This window comes from Carcharhinus amblyrhynchos, chromosome 8, assembly GCF_965287045.1.
Source record: "Carcharhinus amblyrhynchos chromosome 8, sCarAmb.v2.hapA, whole genome shotgun sequence".
NCBI lineage: Eukaryota > Metazoa > Chordata > Chondrichthyes > Carcharhiniformes > Carcharhinidae > Carcharhinus > Carcharhinus amblyrhynchos.
Genome location: NC_137331.1, coordinates 71,260,488 through 71,266,674, shown reverse-complemented (window position 1 = coordinate 71,266,674; position 6,187 = coordinate 71,260,488).

Here is a 6,187-nt window from a genome sequence, read left to right as displayed (position 1 = left end):
TTTCAAGGACAGTCACTCTCATCTCACATCTTGATTCAGCTCTTCTGTCTATATTTAAAATAAAGTTTATTTGTTAGTCACAAGTAGGCTTACATTACAGCAATGAAAATCCCCTAGTCGCCACACTCCAGTGCCTGTTTGGGTACACTGAGAGAGAATTTGGCCAATGCACCCAATCAGCACATCTTTTGGCCTGTGGGAGGAAACTGGAGCACCTGGAGGAAACCCACACAGATGCGGGAAGAACATGCAGGCTCCACACAGTGACTCAACCTGGGTCTCTCGTGCTGTGAGGCAGCAGTGCTGACTGAGTGGACTTGGTGGAATCCAGCACTAATACCAAGAAAGCCACAATCTGTGCCATCACAAAATGGGAAAGAACAGAAAAATAACTGACTCCCAGAGAAAGGACGCTGATGGATGAAAAATGCATGTGGAAGCTCCTTTCAAATGTAAAGTAACAGCTTCTTAATAGCAGTCTGCCTCTCTTAAAGGGATGCTGCAGTGATTGATATTGTTGAAATCTGAAACATTGAAAATGGAATAACAGGGTGACAGATGCAGCATTGTAGGCATTAATGATGGAGGTGGCAGGAGGAGAGGCATCATAGTTCCACAGGGGGCCAGGGAGATCAATTCCTGCGGTCTCAACCCAGCCATACCATAAGTAGTCTAAATACTTCACTAAGGTAGTCAAAATCAGTGAATGCATCTTCTGATGATGTTACCTACTCAACACAGTCTCAACCTGTCACACTGCTCAATGCACTACACTTTCATTGCTCACCCATCAGCATTTTTTGACACTTCGATACTCACCTCTTGCTGCCTTTATTTGCCTCCAGTGATTCAACAATAGTATGTACATCCCCCAAACACAACACCTCTTAAATCATTCATCTTCTACTTTCCCTCTTGCAGGACAATATAGCAATTGCAGAGTGTAAAGCACAATCAGTAAGGGACAAGGATACCCACCTGCATCTCCTGCCAAGGTGAAGACTCTCGGGATCATGACATTCAAGATTACAGTATATTCCTGTTTTATGCAATTTCTTAACTCTGAGCTCATCCTCATCTTGCTATTGAGGTGACTATGGGGCCTCCTGTTCCCCACTTTATCCAACCTCCCCTTGCCCCAAACTTCCTCTCTGATTTCCTGTTCCCAAACACCTAAGAACTGGTATCTGCCCACTGCAACACACAGTCGAGAGATCAGTAGCAGTAATCATCTGACACTCTCAGCCACGAGCTCAGGTATAGACACTGCACATATCATGGAGGCTAGTGTAGAGGTAGAATCAGTTTGGTGAGTCATCTGGACATGATTGGGTTGCAATCAGGCCAGTAGGTGTAAATGGAGTGTTTGCCTACTCACTGAAAAGTGAGATAACAGATGCATTTTACTGCAGGGGACTATAAGGATAACTTACACAAACTAGGGTTATGCTAATGGAATTTAAAAAGATCAAGGTATAATTTGATCAAAGTTGTCATGATGGTATGTAAAGCAGATAGGGCAGATAGAAAGGAAATGTATAGTTGGGGAGTTTTAGATTAAGGAGCATGGCCAAATGTTTAGAGCAAGATATTTCAGGACTGAAATTAGGAAATCTTTTGACAAACAAAGGTGGTAAATGTTTGGGAACACTATTCAGCTAATGGCAGCAGAAACCGGATCTAAGCTCCTTTCCACCAGGATGCAATAATTCCAGGGACTCGCTGCAGCATCTCCAAAACATTCCAATCTTCTTCCAGAAACTTTTCAAAAGCAGAAGTTTTAAAAATAAATTACCTGCAATTTGGGAGTCTGGTCCTTTAAGAAGCACAATGCAGGGCCCATTTGCAACTTAGCACTTGTTTGAACAGTGATGTCACGGCTGCAAGGTGACAGGGACTGGGAGCTGAATGTCCAGGGGTATCAAGTGTTTAGGAAGGATAGGCGGGAGGGAAAAGGGGGGGGCGTAGCTCTGCTGATTAAGGATAGCATCAGGGTGGTAGCAAGGGATGATATTGGAGCCAAGGAGCAGAACGTGGAATCGTTGTGGGTAGAGATTAGGAACAGCAAAGGGAGGAAGACGCTGGTGGATGTTGTCTATAGGCCCCCGAATAATGATCTGGAGGTGGGGCGGGCTGTTAACGTGCAAATAAGTGCGGCGTGCAGGAATGGAACGGCCATAGTTATGGGGGATTTCAATCTGCATATTGATTGGTCGACCCATGTTGGACGTGGTGGGCTCGAGGAGGAGTTCTTGGAATGCTGCCGGGATAGTTTCCTGGAACAGTGTGTATTGGAGCCGATGAGGGAGCGAGCTATCTTGGATCTGGTGCTATGTAATGAGGCGGGTAGAATTAGGGAACTTGCGGTGAAGGATCCTCTTGGGGAGAGTGATCATTGTATGGTGGAGTTTCTGGTGCAGATGGAGGAGGACAAAGTGGGTTCCCGGACGCGCGTCCTTTGTTTGAACAGAGGGGAGTACGGTAGGATGAGAGAAGAATTGGCGAATGTGGACTGGGGGAGCGCGTTGGAAGGTAGGTCTGCTGAGGAGCAGTGGAGGATCTTTAAGGAGATCTTTCTTGGTGCTCAGCAGAAATTTATTCCGATGGTCAAAAAGGACAGTAGGAGGAGAGGTAATAAGCCGTGGATAACGACGGAGGTGAAGGAAAGTGTTAAATTAAAAGCAGAGGCGTTTAGAGTAGCTAAGAGTAGTGGGCGAGAAGAGGATTGGGAGAGGTTTAAATGTCAACAAAGATTGACAAAGAAGTTGATAAAGGAGGGTAGGAGAAACTATGAAGCTGGGCGAGCGCTTAATATAAAAAAGGATAGCAAGAGTTTTTATAAATATATAAAAAGGAAGAGGCTGGCTAGGGTGAACGTTGGTCCCTTAGAGGATGAGAAGGGGGACTTAGTGGTAGGGGATGGGGAAATGGCTGAGGTCTTGAATAACTTTTTTGTTTCGGTCTTCACGGAGGAGGACGTGAATAATTTGCCGGATGTTAGAGATGGAAAGGTGGTAGGACTGGAGGGTCTCGATGACATTACTGTTACTAGAGAGGTGGTGCTCGGCAGACTGGAGGGACTGATTGTGGACAAGTCCCCAGGACCGGATGGAATGCATCCGAGGGTCCTGAAAGAAATGGCGGAGGTGATAGTGGATGCCTTGGTGGTTATTTTCCAAACGTCGCTGGATTCCGGGGAAGTGCCGGAAGATTGGAAAACGGCTAATGTTACGCTGTTGTTTAAGAAGGGTGCCAGGCAAAAGGCGGGGAATTATAGGCCTATTAGTTTAATGTCTGTTGTAGGTAAAATGTTAGAATCCGTCATCAAGGAGGAAATAGCGAGGCATCTTAAGGGGAGCTGCTTGATAGAGCAGACGCAGCACGGTTTCGTTAAAGGGAAGTTGTGTCTGACAAATTTACTGGAGTTCTATGAGGATGTGTCTAGGGCGGTGGATAGAGGAGAGCCGGTGGATGTGGTCTTTCTTGATTTTCAGAAGGCGTTTGACAAGGTACCTCACAAGAGGTTATTGCAGAAGGTAAGGGGGCATGGAGTTGGGGGTAGGGTGTTAGCGTGGATAGAGGACTGGTTGTCAAATAGGAGGCAGAGAGTGGGGGGTCAATGGGTGCTATTCGGATTGGCGGATGGTGACTAGTGGAGTGCCCCAGGGGTCGGTGCTGGGGCCTCAGCTATTTACCATTTATATAGATGATCTGGAGGAGGGAACCGAGTGTAGGGTGTCGAAATTTGCTGATGACACCAAAATTGGTGGAAAGGCAAATTGTGTGGAGGGTGGGGAGAGTCTACAGGAGGATCTAGATAGGCTGGGCGAATGGGCCAGGAAATGGCAAATGGAATTTAATGTTGGCAAGTACGAGGTGGTCCACTTTGGTAGGAATAATGGTAGGAAGGATTATTACTTACGTGGAGAAAAACTGCAGCAGGCGACGGTGCAGAGGGACCTCGGGGTCCTTGTGCATGAGTCGCAAAAACCCAGCTTGCAGGTGCAGCAGGTGGTCAGGAAGGTGAATGGGATGCTGGCCTTCATAGCGAGGGGGATTGAATATAAAAGTAGGGAGGTCTTGCTGCGGCTGTATAGGGCGTTGGCGAGGCCGCACCTGGAGTACTGTGTGCAGTTTTGGGCGCCTTACTTACGCAAGGATATTTTGGCCTTGGAGGGAGTGCAGAGAAGGTTTACTAGGCTGATGCCGGAGTTGAGGGTGTTGAGCTATGAGGAGAGGCTGAATAAATTAGGCTTGTACTCGTTAGAGTTTAGAAGAATGAGGGGAGATCTCATTGAGACGTATAAGATGATGAATGGGATGGATAGGATAGAGGTGGAGAGACTCTTCCTGCTCAGAAAGGATAGTAGGACTAGGGGGCACAGCCTCAAGATAAAGGGGGGCGGTTTAGAACGGAGTTGAGGAGGAACTTCTTCACTCAAAGGGTGGTGAATCTCTGGAATTCTCTGCCCGTTGAAGTGGTGGAGGCTACCTTGCTAAATATTTTTAAGACGCGGGTTGATGGATTTTTGATAAGAGAGGGGATTAAGGGTTATGGGGAGAGGGCGGGAATGTGGAACTGAGCCAAGACAGATCAGCCATGATCTTATTGAATGGCGGGGCAGGCTCGAAGGGCTAGTTGGCCTACTCCTGCTCCTATTTCTTATGTTCTTATGTTTGAAATTGTCCTGGCTTTGCAGCACTGGTTGGGCAGTGTAACATTAGGATAGCACTCTATCACAACTGGAGATTCTGCTACATAGGTAAAATTCACAGCCAGGATCGCACATTTCCTTGTGAACTTTCAGACTTAAGTTTAAATCCAGCTGAAGCTGATGAGATCAAAACCTCCCCTCTCTTTCAGATGTATAGATTCTAAGTAAATTGTGTTCCTTATAGACATGAGCTCACAATATAAAATTCAACCAAAGTATCCTTTGATAGCTCAATGTTGTATGGCACTGAGTCATTGAGACTGGGAAGCTCCCAAGTCATAAAGAAAGAACTTTTATTTGTATAACATCTCACGCAATCTCTGAGCATCTCAAACTGCTTTATAGCCAATGTAATACCTTTCAAATGTAATCACAGTTGTACTGTAAGAAATGTGACAACCAATTTGCACATAACAGTTCCTACCGAGATCAATGAAATAAAAGTCGAGAGATGCAGGTTCTGACTGTATGGAAGTTCTTGAGATGAAAAAGGATGGCAGGGGTCACTACTTCTAACCATGCCCAGCATTGTTGATGTCAGTTGTGTGTTATTGTGGACAATAACATGAGGGTCCCATGTGTGCATTTGCAGAATGCAGACTCGGCAGATCGTGATGCCAGTCAGTATGCAACATTGATTTGATGCCCAACATGTCATTTTCATCCTTGCTTTTCCTGTAACTCTTCTCTCTGAAGTACACACTGCTGAATATATAGCTGCATGAGGGACCCTGCTCATCGGCGTTACCTAAAGGCTTCACCATCCAACTTGCAAGTGAGTTGCTCTTTACAATTCACCTGCTGTTGCAGATTTAGTGGAAATACTATTACAGAGGAGTTGTGAACAGTTGTTGAACTTGGAAGTGAGCGGTGCTGGATTCTTGAGTGAATAACATGCTTCTCAAAGGCCTCCTAGTATTGGGTTTATGGTTCCCCTTGGATTGCAGCATCACAGGAAAAGCACAAGAATCACAAGAACTAGGAGCAGGAGTAAGCAACTTAGCTCCTCGAATCTGCTTTGCCATTTAATATGATCAAAGCTGATCTCACTGTGGCCTCAACTCCACTTACCTGCCCATTCACCACAGCCCTTCAAACTCTTACTAATTAAAAATCTGTCCACGTTTTAAATTTATTCAATGTCCCAGCACCTATCTGTCTCTGGGGTAGTGAATTCCAGACTATGACCCTTTGAGAGAAGTGATTTCTCCTCATCTCTGTTTTAAACCTGTTTGATCCCTTATCCTAAAATTTTGACCTCTTGTTCTAGGTTGCCCTACCAGAGAAAACATCCTCTCTACATTTACTTTATCAATCCCCCATATCAGCTTGTACACCTCAATTAGATCTTCTCTCATTCTTCCAAACTCCAGGGAGTATAGGGCTAAAATGCCAATCTCTCTTTGTAAGTCAAACCCCTCATCTCTGGTATCAATTTGGTGAACATCCTCTGAGCACCCTCCAATGCAGCA